This window comes from Podarcis melisellensis (assembly GCF_964234715.1).
Source record: "Podarcis melisellensis genome assembly, chromosome: 10".
In the NCBI taxonomy this organism is placed as follows: domain Eukaryota; kingdom Metazoa; phylum Chordata; class Lepidosauria; order Squamata; family Lacertidae; genus Podarcis; species Podarcis melisellensis.
The window spans coordinates 60,939,013-60,953,691 of NC_138542.1; the positions used below are offsets into that span (position 1 = coordinate 60,939,013).

Here is a 14,679-nt window from a genome sequence, read left to right on the forward strand (position 1 = left end):
CTTTCCGACTTGCCAAAAACCACAGGAAAGGAAAGTGCTGTTGTGCTAAAGTCCTGCTTGCAGATTTCCCCTGGTTGGCCAACTGTGAAAACAGGATGCTGGACTAGATGGGCCATTGTCCTGATCCAGCAGGAGTCTTCTTCTGCTCATGGACCTTGGATGTATGCAAAAGTGGATGTGGCCATCCAGGCAAGCAAAATTTAGTATCTCAATTCAAGGACACAGCTAAAACCACTAGAGGAGAGCCCAGGGTCAGTGAGGTGTATGGGCATGGAGGCTGTGGGCCTGGGTAGAGTTGCAAGGGGCATAAAGAAATGCTTGGAAGGTCACATTTAGCTCCTGCTCTTGAGGTTCCTCACCCCTGGTCTACACTGACTATCTTGTGAATTCCAGTTACTTGGATGCAGATCAGTCCTGCTGCTAGAGAGTCTCAGATCCCACCTGAGTGGAGAGGTGGAACACTGAACCTGCAAGCTGCTACATGCTCTGCCCAGTGGTGTAGCGTGGTGAGCTACAGGGTCAGTGGCCCTGGGCACAAAATCATTAGGGGTGCAAAAATTTCAACACCCCATGCTGCCTCACTACAGCTGTGTGCTTCCGTCATTGGGCTCTATTTAAAATGGCTTCTCCATGCGAACCAGGAAGTGACCTCTCCAGACAATGTAATGACCCTTATTATCTTATTTCTGTGGCTGTGATCTCATGTGTGACGTGGACACCATTAGGCAGTTTAATTTGCATGCACACTTTATCTGTTTCCCTCCCTCCCACACTGCCATGGGTGCTGGCAACCCACCCCGTGCCACTGGCTCTGCCACAGACACCTATTGCCCCTACTTCACCATTAATGATGTTTAATTGTCCCTGAGGCTTTCTCACCCAGGGCTGACTGATCAACGTGGTGGCAGCAGGTGAGTGGAGTATAAAATAGAACATCATGTTGCTCTGCAAGAAACAAACCCTTCCACTTTCTAAGTCAGAACTGGTTCCTTCTATGCTGTACTTATCTACTAAAGAAGATGTCAAAGAGATAAATAAATGTATGACTTTCTTTAGGCACCTGAAGGCAACCCTGTATTGTTTTGTTTTTAATGTCTGGTGTTCTGTGTTGTGGTGGTTGTGGTGGTGTTTCTGTATATTGTGTTGGAGAGAGGCTAGGGGAACCCAGCCAGATGGGCTGGGTGCAAAAAATAGATTAGAATCATGAAATTGTAGAGTTGGAAGAAGAAGTAGAGCATAAAGAAGGCTGATCACCGAAGAATGGATGCTTTTGAATTATGGTGCTGGAGGAGACTCTTGAGAGTCCCATGGACTGCAAGAAGATCAAACCTCTCCATTCTTAAGGAAATCAGCCCTGAGTGCTCACTGGAAGGACAGATCGTGAAGCTGAGGCTCCAATACTTTGGCCACCTCATGAGAAGAGAAGACTCCTGGGAAAAGACCCTGATGTTGGGAAAGATGGAGGGCACAAGGAGAAGGGGACGACAGAGGACGAGATGGTTGGACGGTGTTCTCGAAGCTACAAACATGAGTCTGACCAAACTGCGGGAGGCAGTGGAAGACAGGAGTGCCTGGCATGCTCTGGTCCATGGGGTCACGAAGAGTCGGACACGACTAAACGACTAAACAACAACAACAAGAGTTGGAAGGGACCACAAGCGTCCAACCCCTACAGTGCAGGAATGTGTTGCCCAACAAAGGGTTTGAACCCACATCCCTGAGATTCAGAGTCTCATGCTCTACCGACAAAGCCATATTATTATAAGTAGCTTTTCCTGAGCTGGAGCTCAGTGGAAGAGCCACCTGCCATGCATGTAAAAGGTCTTAGGTTCCCCGGCATGCCCAGGTAAAGCTGAGACAGACCACTGCCTGAAATACTGGAGAGATGCTGCCAGTCAGTGCAGACCACATCAAGCTAAATGGACCGATATTCTGCCTGGGTGTAATGCAGCTTCCTTGTTTTACGCTCCGCATTTTAACAGCCCTGTTGCGAGGCTATTTCTCCTCCCGTTGATGTATGTCCCCTCTTCCTCGGCTCCGCACCTTTCTAATCTGATTCCACAACTTAAAAATCTTACGAAAATTATTTCCCTTCAGTGGTGTTCCGAGGTGTTTGTTTGCCTCTTATTTTTTATTATTAATATACATGTAACTGCGGGGGAGAAAAAGCCTGTGCTGATTCATAAAGTAGATATTCTGCTAGAAATCCCACGCTGCTGCCTGCATTTTCATAATTCTAAGTAGAGTGTTTATTTATTGAAATTTGTAACCCACTGAGGGCACATTAATCTCTGGGGGAAGGATGCACGGGGCGGGTGCCTGGTGGGGAGGGAGAAGAGCCTAGGTTTGGGAAAGGACAACACGCAGTGGTCTGCAGATAAGAGAGCGCTGATTAAAAGCATGCTCGATGCAACACTTTGGCGATAAAACTGAATCCCCTCTTGGAAATACATCCACTTAAAAGCATAATTCTCCGCATAAGTGGAACGCTTTAGGTCCTCTATCTGCACCCTCTAGATTACTCAAATAAAAGGGGCATTACCAGACTACTAGGGAGTGGGGGCCCTGCTCCTCACCCCATCCCCAAAACTTAGCAGGCCGCCTGGCCAACACCTTTAGATGCCCATGCATGAGCCCTGGGGTGGGGACATTTTTCAGACCAAGGGCCACATTCCCATCTGGGAAGCCTTCTGGGGGCCACTTCCCAATAGTGGGAGGGGCCAGAGGCAAAAGACGACAGAGCAGTGGATGCAAGTTTTCAGATCCTCCAAGTGTCCCTATTTTCCAGGGACAGTCCCGGGTTTACAGAAGCCATCCCGCTTTCTGATTTGATCCCAGAATGATCCGCTTTTACTTAGGATGTCCCTATTGTTGAAAGGTATGGAGCTATTTGACCCCCAAGAGAAGAAAACCTTTAGAAGACATCTGAAGGCAGCCTTGTATAGGGGAGTTTTTAAAGTTTCATGTTTTGTTATGTTTTTCTATATGTTGGAAGCTGCCCAGAGTGCGGGTCTGATAATGATGATGATGATGGAATAGGATGTCCCTATTTTCATTGGATAAATGTTGGAGGGTATGAGTTTTACCTTTGTACAGTGGGCTAATTTCTGCATATGCTCACACACCTCTCTCTTTCCTCCGCCCAAGCGAGCGAGAGGCATTATCAGAGTCGAAGGACACACTCTAGCCATGCAAAAACACCCAGGGATGGGATGAAGTAGAGCAGGTGAGTGGTGTGGCCTGTGGACAGTGCAGAAGAGCAGACTTGGCCCCCAGCCCTAAGGCTCCCCCCCCCACCGGTTTAAAATGCGGACCCACCCCACCTCCCAGCTATTCCTACTGCAACCAACCTTCTAATTCTCTCAGCAAACTCTCAGTGAAGTGTTTGCCACTGGAATGGATGCACCAAGGGACTTCTCATATCTAGTGCTTCTGAAAGAAAGAAACAAAAAAACCCACCCCTCCATTTAACGGCACCAAGGTTTCCGTAGTTAGCAGTGTGATCCCGTAGAAAACATGAGGCTTCTAACTTTCCTCAGTGCCCCTGTCAATTAAACAATAAACGGCAGAGTCTAACATATGGACCAGTCTCAGGAGGTAACTCTGGCATGCATAATTAGCATGATTTGTCACCATGTAAGTTTCAGACTGTACAGTTTAATTAAAACAGGTAATGACAATGGGGCTATATATTCTAATCAGTGAAATATGTCTGCTTTAAAAAGCATAAGGGCTGCATTCTGAATTTGGATTTGTGTCGTTATATCAAGGGCATGTTTGCACAAGAGTTTTTCATGCTCCCAGTTAGTGCACTTTTAAAAATGCAGGGAGCTGTACCAGGGCAAGAGGGCGAGATACTACGATGGGAGGTATTGTGTAGATCTTTACACCATTTGCAACAACACTTCGATTCCTGCAGAGCTAGGATAACCTGAGAGTAGGGAGGGGCGAATCTCTCCATTTTAGTTTCTCTCTGTTTCCCACTTTTCCAGTCTTAACTTCAGTTCTCAACCTTACCACATCCATTTGTGATTTTTTTTTGAGTCCTCCTGAAAATGAGGCTTACTTCTGAGTAAACACATTTAAAGCTGGTCTGTGAGTGTAATTTTAATTTGAGTGAATTGTGACCAATGTTTCTACACCCAGTTACGTTCATTCAGACCATACTGAAAGAAAGACATTCAATTACGGCAGGGAACTTTCCTCAACATCTTGAATTTTATGTGCGTGATCTTCGATCATCAGCACCTGGGAGTACACAGTTTCTCAATGGGAGCTGGTTGATTTCAGAATCTGATTGGGTGCTGAGTCTCCTTTTTCCACCAAAGCTTTGTGATTCAGGTCTATGCATTCCGTTGAAGGACACAAACACCAAATTCTATGTGAAGAGAGAGTCTGTGCATGTGAGGGCAATGCATTGCCTTTAGGTCGGCAATTTTAAAGCGATAAGTGTGTGGAGATGAGAAGTCCAATTCTTCAGCACGGAAAATTTTATTCTACAGAATGCCTTGTTTTAAGAATTATTTTAACAGTGTATTGCACTTGGTTTTGTTCTTTATGTATTTTGCTTTTTGAATGGCTTTGGCTACCAAAATAAACCATAACACTTCCCATCAACCACATACACAATCAGCACAGACACCCAAAACACAGACGCACACATAAATGGAGGCACCACACAACACCCAGACTGGACATCCCATGGGACACTTGAATTACACTGAGAAGACACACAGCACATGCAACCCCTTCTTTCCTACCCCGGAATCTGATTTCTCTCTTTATTTCTTCTTTATTCTCTTTCCTTCCAGCTGCAAATTCCAGGCCCAAGGCATTTTCCTTTAGCTCCAGAAGTCACAACTGCTCTGATAGCTACCCGTGATGTGTGAAGTATAAATGCTTAGATAGTTACCGCAGATAGGAGTTCTATTACGGAAGTTCAGTCTATCTATCTACAGACTAAATTGTGCTTTGGCAGGGGGAGGATGGAGCAGTCGAGCTAACGTTGTCAATCTTTTCTTCCACTCTCTAATGCCTCGGATGTGATATTTACTGTTGTTCAGATTCCTCTCGTTCTTCTATTTCAGCAAATAAAGTCCGGGAAATGGAATACTCAGTAGGTACATTGTATTGCTGCACATTTTTTTTTACAGCGGGGATGGCCAAAGAGCCTAACCTTATGAGTAGCACAATAACATCCTTTTAGTTCTCGTATAACCCTGGCTATCAAACTCCTATGGAAGGAGTGGTGCAAGTGCCAGCGGTCTGCCAGAATGTTATTTATTTATTCTATTCTATTCTACTCTATTTGCTTTTGTTGTTAAAATGCCTTTCATTTTGTTATTCATTTGTTGAAATCACATCCTTATCCCAGTGGTTTTGATTCTTTCCATTAATTTTAATTTCCCATTGCTTCCAACGGCAGACTCTTCTGCTGCTAGTAATATCTGTGTTTTCCATCCAGCTGGCATAATTTTTTTCCCAGGCCTTCTGCTTCTACTTTGAGGGATCAGACTTCTCAAGTTTCACATGAATGAGATGCAGGGGAAATGTCCCCATCTTACAGGCAGTGGATACATAGACACACTAACAGAAGCCAGCCTATTAACTGAAATCTACATGGTTGCTGTTGTGGTGGTTTAGAGTCAGCTTCTTCTCCAAGGATCCCGGGGCAGTTTACCAAACAATATTGCAATTCTAAATGTCAAAACCTAGAAAATCACTGTGGTGTAAAGGTTAGTATTTTGGAGTACGACCTGGGCAACAAGGGTTTGAATACCCACTCAGCCATGAAGCTCACTGGGTGACCAGCCTAACTTAACACACATAGAACATAAAATAGAATCACAGAACTGGGAGGGACCATGAGGGTCATCTAGTCTGACCCCATGCAATGCAGGAATCTTTTGCCCAATGTGGGGCTAGATCCCACAGCCCTGAGATTAAGAGTCTCATTCTCTACCAGCTGAGCTAAAATGGTTGTTCTGAGGATAAAATGGGGAGCGAGAGAACCATGCGACCACCTTGAGCTCCTTGGAGAAAAAGGAGGCATATAAATGAAATTAATAAGTATTAAAATACAGTGGAACCTCGGGTTAAGAACTTAATTCGTTCCAGAGGTCTGTTCTTAACCAGAAGCACCACTTTAGCTAATGGGGCCTCCCGCTGCCGCACAATTTCTGTTCTCATCCTGAAGCAAAGTTCTTAACCCGAGGTACTATTTCTGGGTTAGCGGAGTCTGTAACCTGAAGCGTATGTAACCTGAAGCGTATGTAACCCAAGGTACCACTGTATACATATAATCTGAATAAAAGCAACATGTTGTTGATAATGTTTGGGCAGAACAGTGCCCCTTCAGTTATCCAGGCCCCAAGTAATTCAGGGTTCCGTAAGGCATCACTAACACCTTGAAATTGGACCCAGAGCTTCTTGGCAGTCAATGCAATTCTTTTAAATCTAATGTCATTTTGCTCTCTGTGTTGCTCCACTTAGCAGCTTGGCCACCACATTCTGCAGTGGCTGTAGATTCCATGTTGTCTTCAAGGGCACCCTCATGTAGAGCACAGCACATTTGGGAGATTACCAGGGGGTGGATTAATGTGGTCAGGCTATCACTGTCCAGAAATTGGCAATCTCTGGTAGACCAACCAAAGTTGGCTAAAGGTACTCTGAGCCACCGAGGCAACATGAGCTTCCAGCAACAAAGCTTGATGCAGGACTTGCTCCTTCATGAGATTCCTGCATTACAAGTTGTCTGCTTAACTCCTCAACATGAGAGCCACGTATTCACAGGGCCCCTGTCTTGTTGAGACTGAATCTGTTATATTCGCCTTCATCCATCCCAGTACAGCATCCAGACAATGGCCTAGCATCTGGACAGACTTTCTGGACCCAGATGAAAGAGGGAAATAGAGCTGAATGTCAATAACATACTGACTGCATTCAACTCCAACCCCCCTGCTGCCATCACCCAGTGACTTCCTGTAGATGTTAAATAGGACAGGGAACAAGATGGAACCATTTGGTATTCCACAGCACAAATGGTATGGAACAAATCAGATGTCGCTCACTGCCACTTTCTAGAACTACCCTTGCAGATACGAGTGGAACCACTGTAACAACACATCTCCATTTCTCATCCTGCAGAATCTACCTGATAGTTTACCATGGCTGATGGCACCAAAAGCCACTGAAAAAAGCCAAGAAAACCAACAAGGTAAGACTCCATCAAGTGTTTTTCCTGGAGAAGATAATCCACCAGTGTGACCAAACCCTAGACTGAAACCAAACTAGAATGGGTCCAGATCAGAGTCTCCCAAACTTGGATCTCCAGAAATTTTTGGACTGTGGTTCCCATCCTCCCTGACCGCTGGTCCTGCTAGCTAGGGATGGTTGGACTAGTAGTCCAAAAACAGCTGGAGACCCAAGTTTGGAAATGCCTGGTCTAGATAATCCATAGCCTTCAGGAACGGAAGGTGTCCAGCCACCACTCTCTTGAGGACTTTGCCGAAGAAGGGGATATTTGCAACGGGACAGTAGTTGCCATATGACATCTGAGACCAACAGGGAGGTTCTGTTTAGTAGAGGCCACACTAATGCCTCTTTTAGGCCCCAGTGTCTGATTAGATGAGCTATATGGACAAATAGTCTGACCTGAAATAAAGCATCTTTTTATGTTCCAAATGGCCCTTCTTGGTAGATGCCATTGTGGGCCATAGTGAGGTCCAACAGAGTAAAATGTCTCAGCAAATTTGGGAGGGAGGGAGATCTGACAAAGAAGTGGCTGTAGTGTATATTTCCTTATACGCCGCTGAGTGGGCTGCTCCCACAATTGGGTGAATGGGCAAGATCTTCTACTTGGGCAGCAACCTTGGTCCAGGGACCTCCCTTGCTGCTCAGAAAGTAGCCAAAGGGGCTTCCCCTGTTGGACTGCGGAGGCCAGAGAAATGCCAGGCAACTAGAATCGTAGAAATCATCTCTGGTAATTTTTGTTCAGTTGAAAAAAAAAATATCCCAAGGGATATCATTGTAGCCTGAGCCATCTTGTTGTTGTTGTTTAGTCATTTAGTTGTGTCCGACTCTTCGTGACCCCATGGACCAGAGCATGCCAGGCACTCCTGTCTTCCACTGCCTCCCGCAGTTTGGTTAAACTCATGCTGGTAGCTTCGAGAACACTGTCCAACCATCTCGTCCTCTGTCATCCCCTTCTCCTTGTGCCCTCTATCTTTCCTAGCATCAGGGTCTTTTCCAGGGAGTCTTCTCTTCTTATGAGGTGGCCAAAGTATTAGAGCCTCAGCTTCAGGACCTGTCCTTCCAGTGAGCACTCAGGGCTGATTTCCTTAAGAATGGAGAGGTTTGATCTTCTTGCAGTCCATGGGACTCTCAAGAGTCTCTTCCAGCACCATAATTCAAAAACATCAATTCTTCGGCGATCAGCCTCCTTGATGGTCCAGCTCTCACTTCCATACATCACTACTGGGAAAACCATGGCTTTAACTATACAGACCTTTGTTGGCAAAGTGATGTCTCTACTTTTTAAGATGCTGTCTAGGTTTGTCATTGCTTTTCTCCCAAGAAGCAGGCGTCTTTTAATTTCGTGACTGCTGTCACCATCTGCAGTGATCCAAGAAAATAAAATCTCTCACTGCCTCCATTTCTTCCCCTTCTATTTGCCAGGAGGTGATGGGACCAGTGGCCATGATCTTCGGGGTTTTTGAGCCATCTTACACAGGTATTATCTCTGATAGGCCTACCTGTTCCTCTTTCAGAGGCTTCCTTAACTGCTCAGGTAGGAAAATGTAGATCCACCGGGCCGTCTATTTTGGAGGATATGATAATGTCAGTGACTCCTCAGGTAACTGTGTGCAGTGCATCATTAGATTGCCACCGGTGAAACCCACCTTGGAAATTCTTGGCACGGCACATTAAAATTTATCTCCTCAATCATGAGGGCTGATTTCTTTTGAAAGCGTAAAGCCATAGGCTTCACGCAAGAATCCCGAGAGTGCGATGAAAAGCTGTTGGTTCCCATGGCCATGACTCATCTACTACCAGGCCTGAATCTGGATCTGGACATTTTAAAGCACAGGTGGGAAATTGGGAGCACTGCCTCCAACCCAATTTTCTGTGGCCCCCGGCACTTCCTGAAATTGTCCTATGCTTTCATCCCATCACAGTTTCTTCCTTCCTGTCAATTTTCTCCTTATTTTTCCTAACTTTAACGAATCTTTCCCTGTATAGGAACATAGGAACTCCCCTTAAACTGAGTCAGGATATTGGTCCATCTAGTTCAGTATTCTCTGCACTGACTGGCAGCTGCTCTTCAGGATTTCAGAACAATGAGGAGGCCGTGTGTTTTATTTGATAAACATAAATTTTTTAACGTTCCCCCTGGTTTTATGACTTGGGGAAAAGAAGTATGTTTTTCCCTGCTGTCTGAGAACAAATAATTGGCAGGCTTCTGCTGTCTGTGTGAAGCGCAGAAGGGCTGTACACAATGTTATTCCTGATTTGTGTGTGTGTGTGTGTGTGTGTGTGTGTGTGTGTGTGTGTACTCTGTACTTAGGAAGCTTATTTATGCCTAGTCAGTCCATTGGCCCACCTAGCTCACAAGTGTCTACGTTGACTGACAGCATCTCTCCATGGTTTCAGACTGGATGCATTCCTAACCCTACTTGGAGATGTCATGGGGGACAGCCTGGATAGCTCAGTTGGTTAGAGCGTGGTGCTGGTTACGCCAAGGTTGAGGGTTTGATCCCTGTACAGGACAGCTGCATATTCCTGTAGGGCAGGGGGTGGGACTACTAGATGATCCACAGGGGTCCGTTCCAATTCTATGATTGGGGATTGAACCTGAGACCTTCTGCATGCTAAGCAAATGCTCTACCACTGAGCTACAGCCCTTCTATGTTCAGAGCCTCCCCCCATCAAGGAAGAAACTGAACCCCATTTGCAGTGTGAACTGGAGCAGCCCAGTCACAGGTTTACGTCCTCATGGAGAACTGGACCTTGAACACAGGTCTTAAATGTGAAGGCCACACACCGGGACATGATGCTTTGTCCTACACATGCCTCCTCTGACAGAATTACTAATCTAGCTATTGAAACGCGGGCTCCCCTTTTGCCGCAGAGTTGCATGATGGGCCATGCCCACCCTGTTGAGAAGGTCACTTTTAATTTAGTTTTTAAAGAGTTGACTTTCAAAGCCTAACCGTGTGTCACAGTTAATGGCATGCTCTTGTCTTAACATCCTTTCGTGTTATAATGTGCAGCAAGAGAGAGGTTTCCTTTTTTTCCTTTTGCCGAGATCAGATGGGACCGGCAATAATAGCAAATAAAAATCCAAATTAAGGGAAAAGAGCAAGTAAATAAATTTTTAATCATATAAAATTTAATACTTATGTTAAGAAAAAGAATATTAAAAGTCATTTTATATAGAGTGAATTTATATTGGAGCTGATTTTTTAAAAGTTGTGCTGCTTTGAGTGATATGATAATCACGCGCTTCTCTCTGACTCCCCTCCTCCACTTGTTCAAGGGGATTGAAATTTATATACGCAATAACCAGCAAAGAATCATAAAGGATCAGACCAGAGGAATCTGTCTCACTCCATTTTTTCCTGTCACTCCCATAGTGATTTTAATATTTTCCTGAAGTCTCCCTGCATTTGCCAGATACTAACATAGTTTTCAAATACAGTTGGCTTAAAAATAAGAGCTAAATGAGGTATGCTTCTTGGTAAACCACAATGCTGCCAAGGTACTACACTGAAAAATGTACTTATATAAAAAAGCAGGTGACTGGAGTCTCCTGTTAGCTGTAAACTTCACAGGTCTAGAATTTTGTGTGTTGTGGGCCAGCCCTATCATTATACAGATGGCAAATGCTAGGAGACAATGGAGGCAGCCCCCCTGTTTCTCCTGAGCCCCCTGGACATCTTCTGTGTGCCACATGGGCTGTCCTGTACCCCCATAGCTAACCTGCTGTGATGGAGGAGGTTACAGACTCCGCTAACCCAGAAATAGTACCTCGGGTTAAGAACTTTGCTTCAGGATGAGAACAGAAATTTTGCAGCGGCAGTGGGAGGCCCCATTAGCTAAAGTGGTGCTTCAGGTTAAGAACAGTTTCAGGGTAAGAACAGACCTGCAGAACAAATTAAGTTCGTAACCCGAGGTACCACTGTCTAGTTGGCTTCTGTACATGGAATGGAGAGGAATGCCATCTTGTCCTTTGCCTCAGGTAGCAAAATGTCTTGGGCTGGCCCAGTGTGAGACAGTCCAGAGCTTTGAATGTCTAAGGAAACTGACCTAGTTGGTTTGGGAAGACAGGGAAATGAGGTTCTGTTAAATTATGTCCGTTGCCTGTGTCAGTAACTTCACACAGACTCTCCAGGAGCTACCCAGGAATCAGTTGCCTCAGGTTTGGTAGAGGATGATATTCCATCACTAAAACTTGTGGACATCCAGGAATCTTACTGCTAGAAGATTCAGGACAGATAAACAAGATGTTAACTATGTTCCATAGTTAAACTATGGAATTTGCTTCCGAGGGAGACAGTGGTGGCTGCCAGTTTAATGGCTTTAAAAGGGGATTAGACAAATCCAAGGAGGAGAGGACTACCAGCTGTGATGGCTGTGCTTTGCTTCCATGGTCAAAGACAGTAATGCTTCTGAATAGGTTTCCCACAGGCATCTGGTTGGCCGCTGTGAGAGAACATGATGCAGGACTAGATCAGCCATTGGTTTGATCCAGCAGGCTCTTATGTTCTTGAGTGCTGAGCTAAGTTTCAGCTGCCAGTTCATTCAACATGGATGGGGAAGGGGCATTACAGTGGCACCTCGGGTTAAGTACTTAATTCGTTCCAGAGGTCCGTTCTTAACCTGAAACTGTTCTTAACCTGAAGCACCACTTTAGCTAATGGGGCCTCCCGCTGCCACTGTGCTGCCGGAGCACAATTTCTCTTCTCATCCTGAAGCAAAGTTCTTAACCCAAGGTAATATTTCTGGGTTAGTGGAGTCTGTAACCTGAAGCGTATGTAACCTGAGGTACCACTGTATACTGCCCTTTATCTCAAGCAGGAAAAAAATATATATTTGGCCAGCTCTGATATACCCTCACTTTGCAGTCAGAGAGGCAGTAAAATTGGGAGATATATTGAGACTTCAGTGGGCCACCATACCTGGATGATGGGCTGAAAATCAGAGCAGAAAGTTCCCCTTAGAAAATCTTTGGCATGAATTTGGTTAGGGATAGGGTGGTGGGCAGGGAAAGAAGGGGTTTTAACCTTCCTACTGGCAAATCTAATGGTACAGGGAATGAAACTCACAAGGAAGTTTCCTAATGAAATTTATCCCTTACCTCTAAATTCCACAGTCTTGAAAATCAGATGAAATCCCCCCCCCCACATTTTGTTACCTGCAAATGGGTTGGTGAAGTGTGTGTGTGTGTGTGTGTGTGTGTGTGTGTGTGAGAGAGAGAGAGAGAGAGAGAGAGAGAGAGAGAGAGAGAGGGGTGGGTGGGTTGGGGGGAGATTTCAGCTTGACTAGATGGTTGTACAGCCTTACCTTGGGTTACAGATGCTTCACGTTGCGCGTTTTCAGGTTACGGACGCACCAAAACCCGGAAGTACCAGAACAGGTTACTTCCTGGTTTCAGCACTCGTGCATGCACAGAAGCGCTAAATTTTGCTTTGTGCATGCGCAGAAGCGCCGAATTGCGACCCACACGTGCGCAGATGCGGTGCAGCGGGTTGCGAATGCTGCAGGTTGCAAACGAGTATCCCGCACGGATCACGTTCGCAACCCAAGCGTCCACTGTATTCATCTTGGTTTGGCCTCAGTTGTGGAGGCCCAGTTTTAAGAATAGTTTAACTCTATGCAGGATTCTGGCCAATCATTATTTCCCTTTGCTTTTAGTATATGCACCTTCAATAGCAGATATTTTGCAAAACTGGCAAAGCGCATTTGTTAAAACAGAAGATTCATTGTAAGAAGCTGTTTTTGGTGTGTGGGGGGGGGAGGGGGGAATTCATTAAAAGAATAACGTTGGTGTTTTTTGATCAGATAGGAAAACCAGATACATTTCCTTATTTTCAAAGGTTCTTGTTGAATAAAGAAACTGAAGCACAATTCAGTTTAATGGCAGAACATTTCTTTCACCGGCTGCAAAGCATGCATTTATGTGAATGCCTCTCCACTTTCTAACACTGCTTCCGATGACTTTATTTTATGATCACAATATTATTTGATGAACATGAAGGAGGAGGAGGAGGAAGAATTCTCTGATGTTCACCTCTGAGAAGTGGGAAATCCCATAGAAATATTGCCGAAAGATCCACAAAAGTAGATCCTGACAGAAGTGAGCATGTGAGACATGTCTGCATTGTTAAATAGGAATATATTTTTTTAATCGCATTTGAACCCTGCTCTTTCATAACTAAGGAGTATACTCTTAGCTCAGTTGGTTAGAGAATGGGGTTGATAATGCCAAGGTCACGGGTATGATCCCCATAGGGGTGCATATTCCTGCACTGCGGGGAATTGAACTAGATGAAGGGACTAGTTGTGGATCCTTCCAACTCTACAATTCTGTCATTCTACCTGGGAAGCTGTGTGGTTTGTATGCAGAAAGGCCTAAAGTGATGGGAAAGACAGTGGAAGCTACCTTACACTAAGTAGAATACCGTATTTGTTCATGGATCCCAGTATGGTTTATTCTGACTGGCAGCAGTTGTCCAAGTTCTCAAGTTGAAATCTTTCCCATCATTTGCTGCTGCTGGAGCTTTTTAACTAGAGATATCAGGGGTTGAACCTGAGATCTTCTACATAAAAAGCACATGTCTGACCTTTGAGCCAAGGCCCTCACCCTGACAACCTGGGTAGCTGCTGTCAATCACAGTAGACAGGGGTGGAGGAATCTGTGACCCACCAGAAGTTGATGAATTAGAATTTCCATTATCCTTGACCATTAGGGCTCATTTGAGTTGAAGTCCAACAATATCTGGAAGGCTGCAGGTTCTCCACCCTTGAGGTAGTGCATAGTGGCTGCATAGACTGTTGGTCTGATTCAGTGGCAACCTGTGGTCTGTACACTTTATGAGGCCCTGGGATTTCTCCTCTGTGACCTCATGTTGTCACCACTGTCTAATTTTCCTAGCCACTACCAAAGATTATTGCAACTTTGCCTTACTGCCAAAATCAGTGATTTTGTTTCTCACTTCCTCCCTTCTTTCTCAGCCCATTTCCCTGCCTGAGAGCAGGAGTATCTTCTAGCAGATACTTTGGAAACTGTGCTCAGAGAGCCAGCAACAAAGTGTGCCAGGTAGTACACCTGCTGGAGGGCCTCAGTTTACCTACAGCCTTTGCCTGAGGATGTTGGTCATTCGGAGCTATCCATGGTACTGCCCTACCATTACCCTCTGGGCACCTGATGTGAATAGCTGAGCCTGGCTCTGGGGAGAGAATTCTATAGCTCTGGTGCCATGACTGAAAAGACCCTGCTCCTAGTGACATCTGCTGAACCTTATCCAGCACAGGTATCCAGAGCAAGGCTTCTCATCTTAAATGTTGTGTGTTACTAGAGTTGTCATGCTTCAGGGTTCAGCCCCTTCTGCCAATCTCTGGAATTTAATTTTCTGAGTCAGTGAGCAGGATACTTCTTGGCTCTAGTACACCTGCATC

The 14,679-nt window shown here is 45.2% G+C and overlaps 1 long non-coding RNA gene across 12 annotated transcripts in view; it reads left to right on the forward strand.

The window, feature by feature from the left end:
• LOC309378834 overlaps positions 1 to 14,679 on the forward strand; it is a 90,205-nt gene that overhangs the window by 16,104 nt on the left and 59,422 nt on the right. For 11 of the 12 annotated variants that reach the window (XR_014172165.1, XR_014172166.1, XR_014172167.1 and 8 more), the window contains exon 2: positions 7,147 to 7,216. This is a non-coding gene — a long non-coding RNA (uncharacterized lncRNA). Of the gene's footprint in view, positions 1 to 7,146; positions 7,217 to 11,383; positions 12,516 to 14,679 lie in introns of those variants that run through there. The other variant, XR_014172169.1, reaches the window with a different exon arrangement.